Source organism: Galeopterus variegatus, unplaced genomic scaffold (assembly GCF_000696425.1).
Source record: "Galeopterus variegatus unplaced genomic scaffold, G_variegatus-3.0.2 Scaffold5130, whole genome shotgun sequence".
Taxonomy (NCBI): Eukaryota; Metazoa; Chordata; class Mammalia; order Dermoptera; family Cynocephalidae; genus Galeopterus; species Galeopterus variegatus.
In genome coordinates, this window is record NW_007731241.1 from 26,666 (window position 1) to 48,547 (window position 21,882).

Consider the following 21,882-nt stretch of genomic DNA (forward strand, 5'->3'; position numbering starts at 1 on the left):
TAGGATCCGAACCCGCGGCGGGAGCGTCGCTGCGCTCCCAGTGCTGCACCCTCCCAAGTGCACCACGGGCTTGGCCCCTTTCTCTCTCTCCTTCTCACATCCCTCCTCTCAGAAAATCTTGGCTGTTTTAACTCCAAAGGATCTCAGCCTCTATCTCCTTCTCTCCATCTCCACTGCCACCTCCTGGTCCAGGCCACCACGCCTCTCACCTAGACAACTGCAGCAGCCTTGTGAGCAGCTTCTTACTTTCACTCTGATCCTGCCCAGCATGCTGTCCAGGCAGGAGGCAGGGTTGTCTTTCCAAAGTGCAAATCTCATCATGTCACTCCCTTCTGCAGAGCCCTGAGAAGCTGGCTCAAACTTCTTGAGGTGCTTCCCATAGGTCTTCAACATCTGGCCCTGCTGACCTCTCCAGGTTTGTCATTCTCTGCTGCTTCTTATTGACCGTGCTCAAACCACCCAAAGCCTTACAGCACCCCGAACAGCTCTTGCATCTTGGCTCGCCTGTTCTCCCTGTTAGATGCAGTAGAGTATAGAATTTAAGGGCATGGCCTGGAACCAGACTGCCAGGTTCAAACCATAGTGCTGCCACTCTGTTGCCTTGAGAAGTTGACTTCACCTCTCTGGGCTTCAATTCAGCTGTAAGGGCATGGCCTGGAACCAGACTGCCAGGTTCAAACCGTAGTGCTGCCACTCTGTTGCCTTGAGAAGTTGACTTCACCTCTCTGGGCTTCAATTCAGCTGTAAGATGGGGGTAATAACAGAACCTACCTCACAGGGTTATTTTAAGGATTAATAGTGAATATGTAGGGCTGTCCAGTTAGCTCAGTTGGTTATAGTACAGCCTTATAGCACCAAAGTCATGCATTTGGATCCCTGTACCAGCAGCCATCAAAAAGAAGAAAAAAAAAAAAAAAAGAGCGAATAAATATAAGGCTCTTGGAACAGTGCCTGGCCCATAGTAAGTGCTCTGTGTTTACTAATTAAGAAGTGGCATCATTCACCTTGCCTCCTTCAACTTGATCACCTGCTGTCCATTTTTCAGATTTCAACTTAGACATCACCTCCCCTAGGAAGCCTTCCCTGACTACTAGACCTGTTGTGTCTCTTCTCTATGCTCACAATCCCCCTCCATTGCAATTGTCTGTTTAATTCTCTGTTTCTCCCCATCAGACTGTGAATGCTTTGAGGCAGAGCTCCAGCCTTGTGCCCCATTATATCCTCAATACCTAGGAGAGTTCCAGGCCCACAGTTTGTCTTCAGTAAGTATTGGTTGAGTGAGAGAACTGACCAGATAAATAGCCTAATCAAGCCAGCAAGGGAGAAGTTAACTGAGGGGCAGGCAGCAGATGGCAGTGTATCTCACTGTCAACATAGCTACAGATAGCCAGCTCAGGACAACTCCCGAGTCCCAGGACACTGGCATTTGTAATAGGTGTTTTTCCAAGATGGGCAGTTAATGAAGGGCAGTTGGGTTTCCTCTGAGGATGCCACACAGGGAAATGGTGTGTGACTCTTCCCCTGGGTTCCTGCTGCAATGCCCAGCCACCTTCCAGAAGACATAGCTCCTCTGCTTTAGGGTGTAGAGAACAAATCAAACCCTGCTGCTTGGTGTTCAGGAGCTCCTACCCCCCGCCCCCACTGACCTCTCTCTCCTCTCCTCCAAGTATTCCCCTCCTGCACCAGTCAGACTCTCTGAACTCAGAGGGCTGTGTTCAAATCCCAGTTTTGTCACATACTAGTTATGTGGCCTTGAGCAAACAAATTCATCTCTCTGTGGCTCAGTTCCCACACCTGTAAAATGAAAAGCATCATAGTGCCTACTTCACAGGGCTGTAGCTAGGATTCAGTGAGGTGATGCATTTGGTGATGTGCATGGTACACAGCAAAAGCTCAGTGATGCTTTTGAACACTTTTTAAAACTAATGACTCCAAATTCCGAATCTTTTCCATGCTGTTCTGCCTACTTCCAATACCTTCTCCCTACATCTCTGCATGGCCAAGTCCTACTGGTTGGATCTCTTCTCTGTATCAAAATGCCCAGCCACTCTTATCACCTCCAGCACAGATCTAAGCCCACAGTAGAAACCCAGTAATGTTCTGGGCAGCTGCACTGTCAGCTCAACTCTGAGCACAATAGATTTGAGTCCCTTTTTCAAAGCATCAGCTGACAGGCAAATGTCCCTGGCCATCTTGGGAATGGGACCATTCTCTTATATCCAGCCTTAGAGATAAGGATTCAGGGACAAGTCATTTATTGGTGACATGGTGGTAGGATGCTCTGGTAGGGAAGTGGGGAAGGGAGACAGGGGTGGGAGTCAGTTACCACTGCAGGCAGCTGGAGCTTAATCCCTCTGTGGAACCTTGGGAACCAGTGTAGACCACACACCTCAGAGTTATTCCACTTGAGCACGAGAGAGCTGGGGAATTTATTCCACCAACTCCCACTGGTCATTGGTTGAAGTCTGCTCCAAAGGGACACTAATTCCTGCCTCGTATATGGGCAGAGAACACTTGATGACCAGAGAGAACCCTTAGGTGAAGAGTCACGGGTCCCATCACTTGGAGTCAGGCTGGCATGCTTGGAAATGGGGGCTGCTGCAAAGATCTGGGAAAGTCAGTGACAACATCGACTACTTAAGCTGTGCCTAGGCACTGAGTAGCGTCTGCAGGGGGCCGTAGCTCATGGCTACCCCCCAGAAAAAGGCCAACTACCAGGAAAATGCCCAACTTCCTGGAACTTTCACAAGGGGGTCCTGAATTCTGGGAAACAACAGACTTCCTTCCTTGTCTTCCTTCCTCCTTTCTTTTCCTCCTTCCTCAGATATGTCTTGAGCTTCTACTCTGCTTAAGCAGTCTTAGGGCATAAAGATCAGGCAGGATGCTAAAGTCCCCCAGTCAAAATCCTTCTTCCTATAAGGATCAGAAAAGGGCCCTGACCTGCCCCAGGTCCTGCAGGCAGCAAGTGGCAGAGTCATAAGCAGAACTCTGGTTCCCTGACATCGTGTGCTTCAGGCTGCTCTGATGAGGGCTTTTCTGGGAACTCCATCTCTGCTAATTCTGCCAGAGCTGCCTCCTCTGACTGGAGGCCCAGGGCGGGGCTGGCTCAAGGATGGGGAGGTGAAATGGGGTTGCTGGGTGCAGGGCTGGCAGCAAGCAAAGGCTTCATCCCACCACAGCCCTTGAGCTGAATCACCAGCCAGGCTGGGTTGGCTCAGTATTACAAACACATCCTTATGCACTGGAATGATCTCAGGAAGAAAATGGGATTTTGCCTTTTGTTGCAATTTAAACGAAGGGGGGAAAATCACAAACATAGTCTTCCTCTCACCAGAGAGAGACCCATTTGAGAAGATCAACCAAATGTTTTCAGCCAAAGTTCCTATACGTCTGCATTTTCCCAAATTACATCAGCTGAAAGGGAGATCAGAGGAACTGAGAAGGAATCAAGGAGGCTGGAGTGGGGATGGAATTTTCACTATGGAAAGCAGATGGGGGGCTCTACTGTCTGATTTCACACCCAGCAGAGGAGGAGGAGGACAGAGGCCAGACAAGATGTTGAGCTCCTTCTCTTGGTGGAAGGTCTGGGCTCGTGTTCAAAGGAACTACAGAGCCCTTTAGAGACCCCCACTGGGAGCTCAGCCCACTCTCAATAACTCCTGCAGAATAATGAGGCTGATCTTAAGACCCACAAGCCACAGCCAAGGATGCTACAAACTCTTGGGAACAATCTGTCCCTGCAGAACAACTCAGCAGTTGTCAGCCACAGCATGACGTGCTGAGCTGTCACGATCAATTGTAAGCTCTGTCATGGGTTTGTTACTAATTATTATTAAAGACTAAAATTTGGGAATGGTTTCCAATTAAAATAAACGTATAAGCACATGAATCTTGATCATCTCAGTGAATGGCAGCTCCTTTCAGCTGTTCCGGTGGTAACCTTGGAGTCGTCCTTGACTTCTCTCTCTCAGACCCCAGGTCTGACCTAGATGCCACCTTCAAAGCACATCCAGAATCCAATCACTTCTCTCCTCCCAGCCTGGTCCCAGCCCCTATCATCTCTCACCTGCGTTATTGCAAGAATCTCCTAACAGGTCTTCCTGCTTCCACTCTTGCCCCTCTGCCGCCTGCTCCCCAGAGGCAGCCAGAAGGATCCCACCAAAAATTAAGCCAGATTGTGGCTCTTCCCTCTTCAAAGCCCTCTGATGGCTTCCCTGAAGCCAAACTAATTCCAAGGCCCACACAATCTGGCCCTGGTTACCCCTCTGACCCCACTTCCTACTCCCGCCTCCTTGCTACCTCTGCTCTGACACCACTGGGCCCCCTTGCTGTTCCTCTGACATGCAAATTATATTCCTGCCTCTGGACCTTTGCATGTGGTGTTTCTGCTGCCTGAAACACTCTTTCTCCAGATAGCCAAATAACTTCCTCCCTTCCATTCTTCAATTCTCTGCTCAAATGTCACCTTCTCAGTGATATTTCTTCCCAACAACCCTAAATAAACTCTACTGAAAATCACAAACCCCCATCATTGTACACTTTTCTCCCCCTGCTATATAGCTCTTATTGCCCTGTAATATAATATAATCACTTACACTTTTATGTTGTTTATTGTGTAAGTTTCTTCCAACCACCACCACCATACACTAGAATCTAAGTTTCATGAGGGCAGGATTATTTTGTTCTAGTTTGTTCACAGTTGTTTTCCCAGAGCCTTGAACAGTGCCTAGCACACAGTAAGGGCTCAATTAATATTTATTAAATAAATAAGTGAAAGGATTCAAGAGTCCTTACACTTGGTTGTATTCTGTTATACTTTCTTGAGCAGGAAAGAAAGGTGTAAAATGAAGTTTGTGTACTGAGAATGTTAACATCACATGGACTTGGGTTTATGCATGGGGTGACGATGCTCATGTGACCATCATCTGTTATACACATGGACTCTTGAAAAAAAAGTTTGGGAAAAACAGGGATAATGAGCAGACTTAGGGTATAGCATAGCTCTTAACTGCTGTGTGGCTTTGAAGTAGTTGCTTGACCTCTCTGAAAGATAACTGAAGAAAATGCAATGGTTATCACACCTGAGTGATTTTGACTCAGGTCCTGGTTCTTCCACCACTAGCTGAGTAACCTTGACTAAGAGACTTAATTTCAGAAGGCTTGTTTTCTCATGTCCAAATGGCAAGAAGGAGTAGCAGTGCAGGGAAGATGACACATGAATGTGAGCTTTGGAACTAAGATCAGGATTTGAAGCCTGGTTCGGCCGCTTACTGGCTGTGAGCTTTGGTTTCTTCACCTTAAATGGGAATAACCTAGTTCTACACGGATGAGGGTTACATGTGTTACTGAATAGACAGCAGTATGGAAATAATAACAGGTCGTACTTTTAGTACTTTTATTCCAGTCATCATTCTAAGTATTTATTTACATTTATGTCTCATTGAATCCTCACCGCAATGCTAAGAGGACTACATTATTTATCATCCCATTTTAAAGATGAGAAAACTGAGGCACAGAGTGGTTAAATAATTAACTCATGGTCACACAGCAGAGCTAGGTTTCAAAGATCTAAAACCAGACCTTTCTCCCTCTTTCCTCTTGAGCCCTGAATAGAACCACCCCCCTCCCTGATATCCTGATACCTCTGACACCAGCCAACAAAGGCTGGGACTCAGGACCAGCTGACAACCCACATTTCCTAGGCGTGGACCAACATTTTTAAGTATCAGAGTTCTCCTGAGCATCTGAGTGGAGAGGGGTTCCAGGCAGCTGAATTTGGGCTGATTAAATCAAGGAGAAAATCAATTAAATTTAAATAAAGAAAAAAGATTGGAAATCAGGCACAATGCCTTCTTAATTACAGCACCTAATCACTGGCTGAAAAAAAAAATCAAAACTCCAGAACATTTCATTTCATATAGAGCCCTGTATATCTGAAATGAGAGGCTCCTAATGAAATGCACATTACTCCACTTGACTAGTAATTGACTAGGCGATCACGACAGTTTCATGGGTGGAAATGATCAGGCATAGAGCTTTTAAGGATGTGACAATATTGAATTCTTTGCGGGTTTATGGAGAGGTAACTGACCCTCAGCGTCCTCTTTCCCTTGCAGTACAACTCACAATTCTCCTGGCAAAGAATGCAGCCATTGGAATCACGACAGTTTCATGGGTGGAAATGATCAGGCATAGAGCTTTTAAGGATGTGACAATATTGAATTCTTTGGGGGTTTATGGAGAGGTAACTGACCCCCAGCGTCCTCTTTCCCTTGCAGTACAACTCACAATTCTCCTGGCAAAGAATGCAGCCATTGGGTAGGGCTAAGTGTGCAGTGTAGCAGGTCAGCGTGATTAAATGGCTTTTCTCTGCACAGCTCAGAGTCATTGTAAACACACGAGGCCGAGGAAGATCGCTGGCAATCAGTGACTAAATGCCTCAAAGAAATTACTCTGACAAGTACCCCTGCTATTCAGATCCTGGATTATAGCCTTCTAATTGGTCTCCCTGTCTCCCATCTCTCCCCTTACAATCTTTCTCCTCCACTGCAGCTAAGACCATCTTTACAAAGCACATCCCATTGAGTCACTTCCTTGATTAAAACCCTTTGGATTTCTCTTGAGATTAGAGCAGTCCAGACTCCCTACCATGGCTCAGGAGGCCAGACACGATCTAGTCTCAGCCCATAATTTCTCCAGTCCTTGCTTCCCCCTCCTTCATCTTTTGCTTCAAATATACCAACCTAATGGAGTATGCCCCAAACCTTTCTTGTTCTTGTGGTTTTGTCTTTGCATATGCAGTTCCTTCTACCTGGAACACCCTTCCCTACTTTCCCCACTGCACTAACTCCTGCATCACATCCTCCTGGACCACACCCTCACCTGGCTGGGGTTGCAGTCCCTCTTCTATACTTTCAGAGTAGCTGTGTTCTCTCCTATCACAGCAAGCATCACCTGGAATAATAATTGTCTGTGAGATCAATGAAGGCAAAGACTTGGGCTGTTGATTTGTTTTATCCAAAGAACCGAGCACAGTGTCCAGCCCAGAATACATGATTAAAGACTGTTGAATGAGTGAGTGTAGATCTGCCAGCAATTCTTATGACAATCTGGGTGATGTGTAGCCTCCTCCTTGCAGGATGAAGCATCAGCAGCACCATCTCTCTCTCGGGATGCTTTTTTGCCTTTTTGGTTATGAATGAGTGTGTAAAGCTCATTATTGTCTTATTCTTCTGGCCCTTTAAGGATGTGTGCAGCCGTAACCAGAGCTCTTGTAAATAAACATCATTGATTCAGATATTCAGTCATTCAGTCACCCAGTCCCCATTGACTGCACACCTACAATTGCCTGGCATTGAACTGGCGCCTAACCTTCAGAAACCTGACTAAGGTGAGATGTATGCCCCACAACAGCTCATAGTTCAGTGCACAACAAGTATGCAAATGGATGCTTATAATACCAGGACATAAGGGATGAATAGATCCCCTAAATGACTCCTCTTACAAAGGAGGGATCTGGGGCACAGAGATGTGCTATGGCTTTCCCATAGTCACAAATATGAAGGTCAATAGACATGTGAATAACATACATCCCACCAGCCTATGTCGTCTTTGGGTAGGGGAGAGTCTTCACCAAATAAGCCAGATCCGGTAGAGTCATTCCTCAGATGGATAAGCTTGGGTACATTTGGACATTGGAGAAGCTTAGAGTAACATCAGGATTAGAGTTACAGAGAGGTAAAATGACTCCAAGAAGTGAAGGTCCGGAGATCAAGAACCTTATTTAATGGATATCTGCAAAAGATACACCTTATAGCATTGGGGAGAGGGGAAATTCCTCTAAAATCATTCTTATCCTCTGTAGCTTGTGGAAGGCAAGTGTTGAACCACTCCTTGAATTCATTCATTTATTTGTTCATTCATTGAACAAATATTTATGAGATACCTATTATGTGCCAAACAGTATACTAAGAGCTTTGCAGACATTTTGTCATTTAATACATGACCCTTGAATTAAAGTTGATTTTCAGGTATAATGATAATCATTCGCATGTTGCAGATGCAGAACCAGGATTCAGAAAGGAAAGTAACTTGCCCAGCTAGTTATAGTTAATAATAATTGTAATACTTGACATTTGTGGATCATTTATTACATGCCTGGCATTGTGATAAGCTAATATGTCAAATTTAATCATTACAACAAAATTATGGGGTAGGTAATATCCCGTTTTATAGATGAAGTGATTGGCATTCAAAAAGGTGAACTGACTTGCCCACGGTCAACACATGATGGATCCAGAATCTTATCTTAGGTCTAATCAATTTCCAAGTCCTGTATTTCTCAACGTGGTGTATGATTGTGATAAGCTAATATGTCAAATTTAATCATTACAACAAAATTATGGGGTACGTAATATCCCGTTTTATAGATGAGGTGATTGGCATTCAAAAAGGTGAACTGACTTGCCCACGGTCAACACATGATGGAGCCAGAATCTTATCTTAGGTCTAATCAATTTCCAAGTCCTGTATTTCTCAACGTGGTGTATGAATCACCTACATCACAATCACCTGGGACATTTGTGCGAAATGCAAATTGCTGGGCCCATCTCAGACCTCCTGAATCTGAGAGCAAGGCCCAGGAATCTGCGTTTTATACAAAGTTCCCAGGTGATTCTTATATTCACTCAAGATTGAGAATTTTATTGCCACTCTTTAAATAGCAATCCAGCAGCTCTCAACATAAAATAAAATATCCCATTTGACTTTCTCACTCAGCTGATTTAGAGAAATATAACGAAAGGAAAAAAATCAGTGAAAGTCTCACTTGGTCCCAGGAGAGCTGCAAGAGATATAAAACGGAGACAGCGAAGACATTTTGATGCCAATACTCCAGCAGATGTGTTTACGAAAGTCGGTTTTGATTACAGGTGCTAAAAATACCCCCTTTAAATTTAGGATCCCAGAACATTTCCCACTGCTTTACCAAAAAGCAGTTTTTTAAAAAAGTTAATTCATTCCTAACCCCTACCTCCTTCAACAAATTGTTAGTATTGATGCTGGAGCCCCAGAGTTTGTTATCGAGAATTATAATGACAAATCATGGAGACATTTTCTCTGATTACACAGATTCTCAATGTGTTTGGCTCCCATCTCCCTGCCAGCCATTCCTCTGAATCAGCAAACTGCCAGCTGTACTCTTTGACTTCCTTGGGGTAGTTGAATACCAGACCTCGACAACTTCTGCAAATAAATCCTCCATCCAGTGTGACCAGACCCCCCTTCATTCCCCTCAACCTCTTCTATTATGTTTTTGTACTTTACATCTTTAATATAATTTTATGACCTGAGATGTTCAAAGATTTCTCTCACAGATGAGGAAACTGAGGCACGGGAAGAAGAAGAGTAACTTGCCTGAAGTGACGAAGTATGTGAATGGCAAAGCAGATCCCAGGCATCCTGCATCCGAGTGCAGGACTCTTCCGATCATAGCAGGCTGCCTCTCCAGGAATTCTGATCTGCACCACTTAATAGCTTGCGACCTTAGGCAAATTACTAAACCTTTCAAAGCCAGTTTTCTCATATGTAAAATGGGGATAATAAATACTGCCTACCTTACAGGGCTATTGTGAGGGTGAAATTAGTTAATTCATGCAAAATGCTAATCACAGTGGCTCTTACATAGTAAATCCTCAAGAAATGGCAGCTGTCATCGTCATCACCATCATTATCATCCTCACCATCATCACCATCTTCCTCCTCCTCCTCCTCATCACCATCATTACCATTATCAGGTAGTCCAGATCCCATGCTCATGCAATGGGTAATCACTAATAACAGAAAATTTTGATCATTTTTTTTCTGCTCATTTTTTTGAAAAATAAGAACAATACCTGGCACATAGTAAGTACTCAGTAAATATTTGTTAGATGTTTTGTGGATGAATAAGAAAGATCCAGAATGACTAACCTTATTCTAGGTTCTGACCCACCTGACATGTATTTCAATTGGCGCTTAGGGTTGGTGACCACTGCTTCTTTTAACCTTCAGACAACCCATCAGCCCCCGTAGAAGGGATGCTAGCTTCTATCACTGCTCATCCATCAGGGCTTATTCAAATCCCCCCTCTCCTGGAGTACTCAATCCCACCTTCTCTGCGCTTCTCCCACACTGCTTGGTCTTAGAGGAGATTTTCTCTTTCATTTCACATGGAAGTGCATTATCCTCATTCTCCCTGTGTCTAGTATATCATGAGGGCAAGGACTGCAACTTTCCTTCTTGTTGGTGTATCATATACATTTGATGAGGTGGATTAGTTGGCTTATTTGTAGGGTTATTTACAGCTTTTAAATCATCTGCTAAGTCTCTAGACCAGTGGTGCCTTGGATTGAGTGTCTCCCCCAAACTTGACCTCCACCGAGATGGTGTTAAGAGGGTGGGAAATCCTATTATGGTAAGTGAAATGTGGGGCCTTGAAGAGGTGATTAGATTGTAAGACCATGCCATAGTGAATGGATTAAAAATGGTGGTCATGGGTGTGGTTTGGAGGGCTTTAATAGAAGAGAGAACGAGGAGGTTAGTGTCTCTGCTCTCTCTGCTGCGCCATTTTTCACAAAGTGATACCCCGCCGTCACTGATGTCACCACCAAAGAAAGCTTTCACCAGATATGTTCGCTGGACTTTGGATTTCCTAGCCTCTGAAATTTTGTTTTTTTTATAAATTACCCAGTTTCATATATTTTCTTATAAGCAAAAGAAATGGACTAATACAAGTGGCTTAATGTAAGAATCACCAGGGGGAGTTTTTGTTTGTTTTTATTGTCATTGTCTAAGTCCACGTCAGATCAATGAAACAGAATATCAACAGCAGGGGCTCAGACATTGGTATTTTTTAAAGCACCTTGCTCCACCCAGCAATTTATTCTAATATAGAGCCAGAGATGATAACTACTGCTTTAGGCCATTTAAATCATTTATATATATGCTTTCCTAGCCCATTCGACTGGGAGCCCATTGGGTGCAGGTCATATACAGTATTCATCTTTGCATCTGAAGCCTTAACATATGGATGGATTAATAGGCACTTAATAAATGTTTATAGAATTCGGTTGCAATAATCTTTTCTTTTCTTTTTTTTTTTTAATCCCATATAAAGATGACCGGTAAGGGGATCTTAACCCTTGACTTGGTGTTGTGAGCACCACGCTCACCCAGTGAGCAAACCGGCCATCCCTATATGGGATCCGAACCCGTGGCCTTGGTGTTGTCAGCACCACACTCTCCCGAGTGAGCCACGGGCCGGCCCTGCAATAATCTTTTCTACTAAACACCATGACCCTCATTAGCACAAAGATCATGCTTCTGATCCATTTAACCTCTCACAATCTCAGTTATACCATCTCTATGTAGATTGGGAGTGAGAATATGTATTCTTTGGAGCTATTTACAGTAAACATTGAATGAGATAATGTGGGCGAAAGGATCTAAATGGAGCTAGGAATATCAGAAATGCCCAGGATATTTGATTTTTTCCCCCTTTTCCTTTGCTAAGTCCCATGGCAAGAAGTCAGAGAAAGCTAAGATAAGAAGCAGCGTTTAACCTCAGTGGGAGATTTTCACAATGCCTGGAACTGCCACACCTTTAAACCAATGACAACTCTATCAGATAGGTGTTATGAATGTAGTTTTCTGGTGAGAAAATGGAGACTCTGAGAGGTTACGTAACTTGTCCAAGGTCACACAGCAATTAAGTGGTAATGCCAGGGTCGAACCCAATGTTTTTAAACACTTCTCTCATATACATTGTCGCATTTCTTTATTTTTCAGGGGTAGGCAGCTCATTTTGCAAACTAGCTCTTGGACTCAATTCTTTCCTTGGAGTGCCATATTCTTTCCCTCTTTGTGTGTCCAGCTGAGATGACCCACATTCCTCTTGTCTCACCTGTTCATTTGAATCACTGGACAATGGACCAGTTGGTTATTAGCTGTTGAACCCATCTCATTTCTTTGTTCTCTTTCAGAGATAATAATGATTGTGGGCACTTTCGCATCCACCTGAGCTAGATTCAAATCTGAGCTTCGATGGTCTCTGTGACCTTTGAGCAAATGTCTTAAAGTAGCTGAGCCTGTTATTCCTTCTGTACAATATGGGAAGGAATCGTGGCCAGCTTACAGGGCAATGGTGAGGATCAGTTCATGTAAAGTGCCTTGAACCTAGGGGGGCTCAAAACAAGATCTGAGCTTCGATGGTCTCTGTGACCTTTGAGCAAATGTCTTAAAGTAGCTGAGCCTGTTATTCCTTCTGTACAATGTGGGAAGGAATCGTGGCCAGCTCACAGGGCAATGGTGAGGATCAGTTCATGTAAAGTGCCTTGAACCTAGGGGGGCTCAAAACAAGCCTAGCATGCGGTAATAACAGTGGTTGTTGTTCCTATCTGGAGAAGATGGCCTAGCTGCCCAGAGGCCGGCCACCTGCCTGTAACAGGAGCAGACTGGCTGGCTGGCCAGGACCTGGTAGTGTCCGACGTCTCTGTTCAATTACCTCCATCTGTGGGTAAAACAGCCCCTGCGTAATGGACTGATTAATCTCCTTATCGCACGGAGCACACAGTGTAATTACATCAGAGAATTCAGATCCCCAAGCGCAACATCAATCAACTCAGAGAGAGCAGATTCACCCTCCCTTTCCTAACAGCCTAGGGAGAAAATATATCTTCCCTCCCTGCCCTCTTTGCTCATTTTTCCCTCAAGTGAGAGATGGGACCAAGAATGCCTGGACTAATGGCTGCCTGGGGAGCAGGCAGGGGAGGAAGGCAGAGGAGAGGAGGGGTCCTGTTTTAGGTCAGCAGCCCCTCAGGTTCTGTGACGGCTGCCATTTCCTGCCCCCTCCCCCAGTGGTCTGGTCGCTGTATGAGTTTGGAGTGGATACACAGGGAAGAATGCACCCCACTTTTTTGAAGGGTGCCCAGACAGAACAGTAATAACAAATACAATAACAAATGACAAATTCATCTTCCACTGAATTCTTACTATTGTTTCTGCAAAGTTATCTCTTTTTGTCCTCACAACCACCATAGGAGAAAGATACCATTATTAGTACCCATGACACAGATGAAGAAACTGAGGTTTGGAGAAGGTGAAGACGTCCCAGCTGACAAGCAGCAGAGACAGGAGTCAAATGATGACTCTAACTTTGAAACCTGAGCTCTTAGACCCCTCTGCTCTCCTTCCCAACCAGAAGGGCTGGGTTTGTACGAGACGACATCTAGCTCCTCACTGCTCTCACCGAGAGCATGTCTCAGTCACTAAGGCTCAGCCAGCACTCATCAAATAACCCATGAGCACCTACTATGTGCCAGACACGGGCTAAAGTCTGATGCAGAGGATGTGGGCCAAGACTTTCCCTGAAAAGTAGTAATGGTGGCAGTGGCGAGGATGAATCTCACAGACACCACACTGTGCAAAAGAAACCGGACGTGAAAGATGCGATTCCATTTTTATGAAGTGCTAGAAAAGTCAAATCTAACCTATCATGGAAATCCTCAGAACAGTCATTACCTCTGGGAATCGGGAACTGACTAGGGAGAGACCCAAGGGAATTTTCTGAGGTGATGAAAATGTTTTACATCTTGATGGAGTGTGGGTTCCAGAGGTGTGTGCATTTGTAAAAACTCATTGAATTGTACACTTATATTTGTGCATTTCATTGTACGTAAATTCCCCCTAAAAATACCAATAATGGAAAATAAATGGAAATAATGATGGTGGCAGCCATTTATTGTGTGCTTAGTATGTGCTGAGTCTTTACAAGCGCTGATAAACTTAAATCTCAGAGCAGTATTACTGAGGCTCAGAGAGGCAACTTGCCCAAGAATCCACAACTAGGGAAGGCCAGAGCCGGGATTCTAATCCAGATCTATGTGTGACACAAAAATCTGTGCTCCCCTTTGTCGTTGTTCTCACAATGAGATTCATTCATATTTATTTATTTATTCATCTCTCAACCAATCAGTGTCAGGCATGCTGGACACTGGGGTCAGGTTCAGAACCGTACGATTAAAGCAAAGCCCAGACTTTGAGCTAAAGGAGCTACCATGCTTGTGTGAGATGAAACATGTAAATGACTGATCACATCACAATGTGATGTGGCTTGTCATGGAAGAACCAAGTCCTGTGGTGGACACAGCTAAGCCCCCCTGGGAGAGGTGATACCCAAGCCTCCTGCTTTATCAGCTCACAGCCCAGTCTAGTACCTCACCCCTCTGTTTAATCTCTGAGCCTCTGTGAGACAGACAGAGTGGAGAGGGGGTGGCTCTGGAATCTCTGAAATCAGGTCAGTGAAGACGAGTCCCAAGATCCTCACCTCTGAGTCTCTTGTCATCTGGTTCTCATTCCAGGTGTACCCTGTCTGACTGACAGGGCACAGTCACACCCCAGGAGGATAGCAGAAGGGTGTGCTTTAGACCATAGGAAGGGACAGACTTAATAGAAATGAAAGCAGCAATTTCTCAGTCCATTCCAGGTCTCGCAAAGCCAGGAGATGTGGTTTCTCAAGCTGGTGTGGTGACTTGTGTATGACTTAGGACGTGTCACGTCACCATCTTGATCCTTAGTTTGCCCATTTGTAGACTTGGTGGCCTCTTAAAACCTTCCCACAAAGAAAAGATAAAAATAGAGCTCTTCTGTTTGAAGCAGGGGGTGACAATTTGGATAAATGACCAATCAACCTTCTCCTCACTCATCAAGGCAAGCCCCAAGAAATCTCCACAGAATGTAGTTTGGAAACTGCAGACATATATGGACTCTAAAACTCTCAATTCTAAGATCTGGGAAATCTGTGACTTGGAGGGCTGTGGTCTGTCTTATTCACAACTGAATCCCTCATGCCTAGAACAATGCTTAGCCCAATAAGAGATGTCGGGTGGACAGGTGCTTGTAAAGCCTATTCATTCAGTGGGCAGGTAGAGAGTGGTTAGATATATTTTTTTCTCCCCTATGTGAAAAAGCTCCTGGAAGGAAGGTACCTGCAGACACATTTTGCTTGTGCTGCAGCGTACTTTTCAAAACCTCAAACTAGTTGCCAACATTTCAAAATCTGTCACTTCATGTACAAATTTGTTTTAAGAAAGATCAAGATTGGAAACAAGAGACCTATATTCCTCTCCTGAGGCAGCCATCAGCTGGATCTGGATAGCAGTAGTCCCCCTTACTCACCTGAGCCCCCACCTGACTCACTCCGCTATGCAACCCTAGTAGGTATTTAATTTTGTGATTCCATGGTTTAGAGGCTAGTTTCTTCTGCAATCCTCAACAGTGTTGGAAATGCACAGAGCTAGGCACAGCTGGGTCCAGCCTTGCTGTCAGCTATAATTTAAGTGATAGTGGGTAACCTGGTAATGGCTTTCTGATTCCAGGCACTGTCTAAGAAATGAACCAGCCTCTGAGGCTGGCCAAGAAAACTGAGGTCCACCCTTTTCTTTTGTTTCCAGCTGAGAAGCAAGAGGTTAGGGGTGCTTCAGGAATTGCCTACACCATTCGACACCCATATTGGCTTGTCCCTTGTAGGGATATGCACCCAGCAACACACTCTCTCCTTTCTCACCCAGGGCTCTTTGTTCCCAGGTTCCAAAATGTTGGCTCAGCTCTAATCAGGATTAGAGAGTGCCATGAAGCTGACACTGTGGACTCCAGCTACTGGGATTATATTTTAATCATCTAAATCCAGGGTTTTCCAATGTGTGTCCCCACCCTGTGATAATCAGGTTACTTCAGAATCAGGGAAGGCACTTCCCGTAAACACAGATTCCTCAGCCTCACCCTTTGGGATTCTGATCTAATAGGTCATGGTGGAGGAGGGGGACTCCTGCATCTGTATTTATAGAAAGCTCTCCAGGCAGTTCTAGTGCCCAGCCAGGGGTGGGAACCGGAGATAACAGGCTAAACCACTCACTTTGTTCCATCAGTCCTGCCTTTCATTCCTTTAAATGTTGACTTTACTATTTGGGGCTCTCTCATTTCTATTTTTGCCTCACCTTCAACTTCCCTCAAGGATATTTCCCTAAGCCTGATGGCTCTGTTTCTGATTTTCTCCCTTATCCACCTTGAATTATATTCTTTGGGCTTGGTGCAGATCCCTGAACTCCCAGTACTACACAGGCAGAAAAGAAAAAAACATCTCAAAACAGTATCTTTGGGGAAAGGGTTTAAAATAAGAACCAGAGAAACCCCTGATCATCACTCATCTCCCTCCCCTCTCCCAGACTCCAGATCTTATTTCTTTCTCCCCACCACCCCCTCCTCTCCATTTCTAAGCCTCACCTTCCTTTTAGCATCAATTAACAGGAACAAGTGCCGTTTTATCTCTTGGCTTTGGAAATCCATCAGCTGTTCCCGACACCTCAATGGCAGGTGCTTGGAAAGAGTAGGTCCTGGGCAGGAGTGATAGAAGCTCCGTGGCATACCGAGTGTGGATTACCAAGCCCAGGGGCCCGCCGGATGGGAGATAAATATCAAAATCTCCCAAAGCCATGGAAACAGCAGCTCTTCAAGGTGATTTTGCACATGCACAAATGGGAAGAAAAAATGTGGAGTTCAGATGAGGGCCCCACACTCACTGCAGCTGCTGAATCTCCTCTGTGCTTTCTAAAGGGACCAGTTTAGAAAGGGGAGAGGAGAAAAAGGTAGAATGGAGGATTTGGCTGTGGCAGAAGCAGTCTGTACAAAGCCTGCTTTCGTTCCTTTTTTGTCTTCCAGCTCCCAGGCTGGGTCACAATAGTGAAGATGATGATTATGATGATGATGACAGCTAACAGGTGTTCAGCGCTTGCTGTGTGCTGGCTCAAGCCGGACACGGTTCTACCTGCTCTATGTGCATTTGATCCTCCCAACAGCTATGACACAGGTCCTTTGTTACCATTGCTGCATTACAGATGAGAAAAGCGAGACATGAGGAAGTTGAAAAACTTGCCCAAGCTCATGCAGCACTTGCCAGTCTGAATCTGGCACCTGGCACTTCAACACTAGGTTATGCTGCTACAATCCTGGGCTATGTCCCCACTTGGACGTCCCTGGTGGACTTGTATTCTGTGAACATCTGCTAGGTAAGGTGTGTGCCACTAGCCATTTGAAGAACTTGCAATACAGCTGGGGAAGCTAGATTTTATAAAAACAGATCATTAGCCCTAATAAGCCAGGCACAGTGCTAAGAGCTTTATGTGCATTATCTCATTTAATCTCTCCAACTATGCCATTACTCCACTTTACAGGTAAGGAAACTGAGATTCAGAGAGGTTAAATCATATGCCCGAGGTTACATAATGTGTGGGTGGAGGAGCTGGGATTCAAATCCAGGCTTTGTTTTTGAACCCCAAGTTCTAACCTAATAGGGTCACAAAAAGGTAACAAACCATAACAGGGTGATTACAATAAGGTATATGATGAAAAGCCCTCGGTTCCCAGTTGTTATTTGTACAAATGTTCATTGAGCACTAACTGTGTGTCAGGCACTGGGGACAGGCTGTTGAGAAAAGCAAATATGATTTCTGCCCTCATGAGAGTTACAGTGTGGTGGGAGATGTAAACGGTATATAATTACACAAAAGAACTATGAAGGAAAGTGGATAGTACTGGCTGGACATGCAATAGGGGTGGCTGGAGCAGAAAGGAGTGAGTGAGAGAATCATGAGATGAGACAGGAAGGACAGGCAGGAGCTGACTTTGCAGGGCCTGGAGGCCATGGGTAGGTATTTGGACTTTATCCTGAGGAAAGTGGGGAGCCACTGATGGCAGGAGAGTGACATGCTTAGGTCCGCTCTTTGGAATGCCTCCTCTGGCTTTAGTATCCATATGGATAGTATGAATGTGCATGTATGTATATATAAATAATGTATACTGGGGCCAGAGCCAGTGATAGGAAGGCAGGTATGAGACCCTTGCAGGGATTCTAACAAGAGATGGTGGTGGATTGAAAAGAGGGAGGGACTATTTTAACTTGTTCCCTGGCATAAGTTCCTTCCCTAACTCCATTCAAAGCTGCTAGTCACAAGCAACATCAGATGAAGGGGTGTGAGTGATTTAGTCTAAATGCATCCCTGCAACCTAAGTAATCAACCTTTCTAACTAGAACAGTGGTTCTCAAACTGGAGTGTGCACCAGAAACACCTGGAGCCCTTGTTATAGCATAGGTTGCCAGGTCCCACTCCTGGAGTTTCTGATTCGGTATGTCTAGGCTGGCACCCAAGAATCTGCATTTCTAACAAGCTCCCAGATGATGCTGATTCTGCTAATGTGGGGACTGCATTTTCGGACCCAGTAGTATAATGTAAAAAGGCCCCAATTTGCAGCCACATTCACTTACAGCTGAATCCAATTTCCATACCTATTTAACCTGGGTAGAATTAGATTACCTGTCCAATATTCAGGGTTGGGTTTTTTTTTTTCCCATCTGTAAAATGGGACCAGCAACATCAACATGTGAGTTTGTTGTGTATTTGTGATAAATCAGTTTAAAAGGTTATTACAGTACTTGGCACACAAAAGAGGCTCAATAAATAATAGCCACTGTTAATTTCCCATCTGTAAAATGGGACCAGCAACATCAACATGTGAGTTTGTTGTGTATTTGTGATAAATCAGTTAAAAAGGTTATTACAGTACTTGGCACACAAAAGAGGCTCAATAAATAATAGCCACTGTTAATTACTACCCAGAGAAATAGCTTAAACAAGCACTTGCCAATGACACGTTAGGATTGAAACTAAAATTGATATCTTCAATGAGCACCCAAAGCCTGGGGTCACTCAAGTGACAAGTAGCTAATATTAGTGAATGATAACAAAAATTTGGTAACACATATTGAGGAGCTCCTCTTTGTCAAACAAGACTTCAAAGGCAGATGGGAACTGGAGGCTATTCTTCAAGGCTACTAAATCAGCTTATCTATTTATCTATTCGTTAAGTAGAAAATCCCTCATTAATTCATCCATCCACCATTTTCCCATTCATCCCATCCATACATACATCCAAACACCTACCCATGAATTTTTCTAAACCCATACTCTGGGCTATAAACTGTCTTGGGTACCACGAGTTTCAATGGAAAAAACCCTCAGTTAAATGGGTCTGGCATTTGTGCCCTTCTGTCATTCAAACTGGCTAATGTTTCCATGTTTTAGCGAGGGGAACTGAGTCACGCAGAGTCACTCAGAGTGAGTCTACACCCTTGGCAGAGGCGACTCAGAACAGCATGCTCTCTACCAACACAAGAGCCAAATGGGAAAGGCAGTTAGGAGTTGAAGCTCTGGAGCCAGACAGATCTGCGGTAGATTCCTGATTGTTGGCCCTACCACTTAGTGCTTGGGTGGTCTTGAACAAATAATCTAGACTCAGAACAGCATGCTCTCTACCAACACAAGAGCCAAATGGGAAAGGCAGTTAGGAGTTGAAGCTCTGGAGCCAGACAGATCTGAGGTAGATTCCTGATTGTTGGCCCTACCACTTAGTGCTTGGGTGGTCTTGAACAAATAATCTNTAGCGAGGGGAACTGAGTCACGCAGAGTCACTCAGAGTGAGTCTACACCCTTGGCAGAGGCGACTCAGAACAGCATGCTCTCTACCAACACAAGAGCCAAATGGGAAAGGCAGTTAGGAGTTGAAGCTCTGGAGCCAGACAGATCTGAGGTAGATTCCTGATTGTTGGCCCTACCACTTAGTGCTTGGGTGGTCTTGAACAAATAATCTATTTCTACGAGCCTTAATTTTCCTCTCTAGAAGATGGGAATGTTAATAGTACCCACCCCACTGAGGTGGTTGTGAGATAATACATAATATATATAAAGAAATTGGCATGATTCCTGGCATATGTTAGTTAAATGCTAAACAAATTACAACTATTGTTGTTATCAGTAGAGCAGAAGACTTAAGGGTCGATGGGGCCATTTGCTCAAATCAATGTCTTCATTACCAGCTGAAGCCAAATTTTGCTTGGGGTTTTCCCTGAGAATACACACCCACAAAAAAACACTAGAAAAAACGCTTCATTTATCTTTTCGACAAATTTCTGCCAGGTAAATTGGTGTCTGGTTTGAGGAGCACTTATCAATATAATACTTACATTTATAAAGCACTTTCTGCATTTCTAAAGCATGTTTACATCTTTTCTTTCATTTTGTCCCAACAAAACCCTAAGCTTTATATAAGCAACGTTTTCTTAGCTTCATTTTTTAAAGAAGGAAACAAGCCCAGGGAGGTTCAGTACCTTGCCTTAGGTCACACAGCAAGTTAATAGCAGGGCTATGGCTGGTTTTCTCAAACGTTCTTTCCACCATACCACATGACAACCTAAGTTCAATTTGTTGGTTTTCTCCTTTTAATAAATAAGAAACCAGAAAACTTTGGCTGACTCCTTGGCTTTTTATACTCTAATGCCATCACTGGAAAAAAATATGTATACGTGTACATTTTTGGCTATTGTGAATTATTGATGACAATCTCTTTAGTGTGTCAATTCTATTCCTTTGTTTGAAACATTCCTTTTGGCATTGGCAATAGCACTGAAATAAATAGTTTATTTGCCAATAACATAGCTTGTTAAATTTTAATCAAACAGAGCATTGTAAGCACATAGTTACTAGGATATACCCCTTGGGAATGAGAGAGATCACTTTAGAAATAAATTAATAATGGGGCCTTTGGAAGCCAAAATGAAATGGCCAATGGAGCCTTGATGTAGATTATTCCTATCTGAGTTGTAAATCAATGGGGTTCATCTCACCCTGCTCCCATTAAAATTTTTTTGTTAATTATTTTAGGAAGATAATAAGATCAACCAGATGTGGGGGTATTTCCTTCTTGTTTTCTTTTGAAAAGCTCTTCTTATGATGTCTTAAGCATGCAGCCCAGTATCGTAGTACGTTAAAGCCTGGGGATTTTACAATGGCTTAGGAATGGAGGCTAGACCCACGGCTTCCATTCATCTTAATCTCTCTCTCTCTCTCTTTCTCATCCTATTCTCAAGAGAACATGATGTGTGTGATGGTGTTCCTTACCCATTATCAAAGGATGGGACTACTGAGTTGTTTCTGTTACTGGGAAGAATTTTACATAGAACCTTTCACTCTTATAATATCCCCCAGAGATCGATGACTAGCACTTGTGAAATCATTGCCTGATAGTTATTAGGGCCATTAATTAATATCCTGGTTTCTCTTCCAGGCACAAAGTAAAATTGTACTTACTCTCTCCCTTGAATTTAGGCATGGTGCCATGACTTTCTTTGACTAATAAAGTGTGAAAGTAATTGATGTGTGTAAATTCTGGATAGAAGATTTAAAGGCAAGTGTGTTATTCATCATTTTCCCTCCCCCTCAGCTCCTAGTAACTACAGACATTCCAGACGGTAGAGGTTCTGTAGTCTGGGCCCTTGACAGAGGACAACATGGACCAGAACCTCTGGTCAACTCATGATGAACATGTAGTACAAGCATAAAAAGAAACCTTTGCTGTTTTATGTCCCTGACATTTGGGTGTTGGTTGTAACTGTTTCACAACCAAGCCCATCCTTATCGATACATGTGGGATAAAATCTCATGCATACATCACCATGGGAGTCACATGCATTTGTGACCATGAGATCAGATCCAGGACTTCTAGGGGAAGATACTGTGGCTTGTTCATCTTTGAACATCTATTGCCTAGCAGAGTGCCAAGTATTTTGTAGATATCAGTAATGTTTTCTCAATGAATTATTTAGAAACATGACAGCCTAATCTTTGGAGTTAAATGGCTGAGATGATGATGATGATTACGGTGACAATGACAACAGCAATCTTATTGATGATACTCGCGTCTATTGAAGGTTTACTGTGTGCCTAGCACTATGCTAAA

General features: G+C 44.0%; 1 protein-coding gene across 1 annotated transcript in view; it reads right to left on the bottom strand.

The window, feature by feature from the left end:
• Nucleotides 1–21,882, bottom strand: part of LOC103604412 (serine/arginine repetitive matrix protein 4-like) — a gene marked incomplete at its 3' end in the record, with an annotated part of 121,241 nt that overhangs the window by 24,477 nt on the left and 74,882 nt on the right. The gene's annotated exons all lie outside the window — the stretch shown is intronic.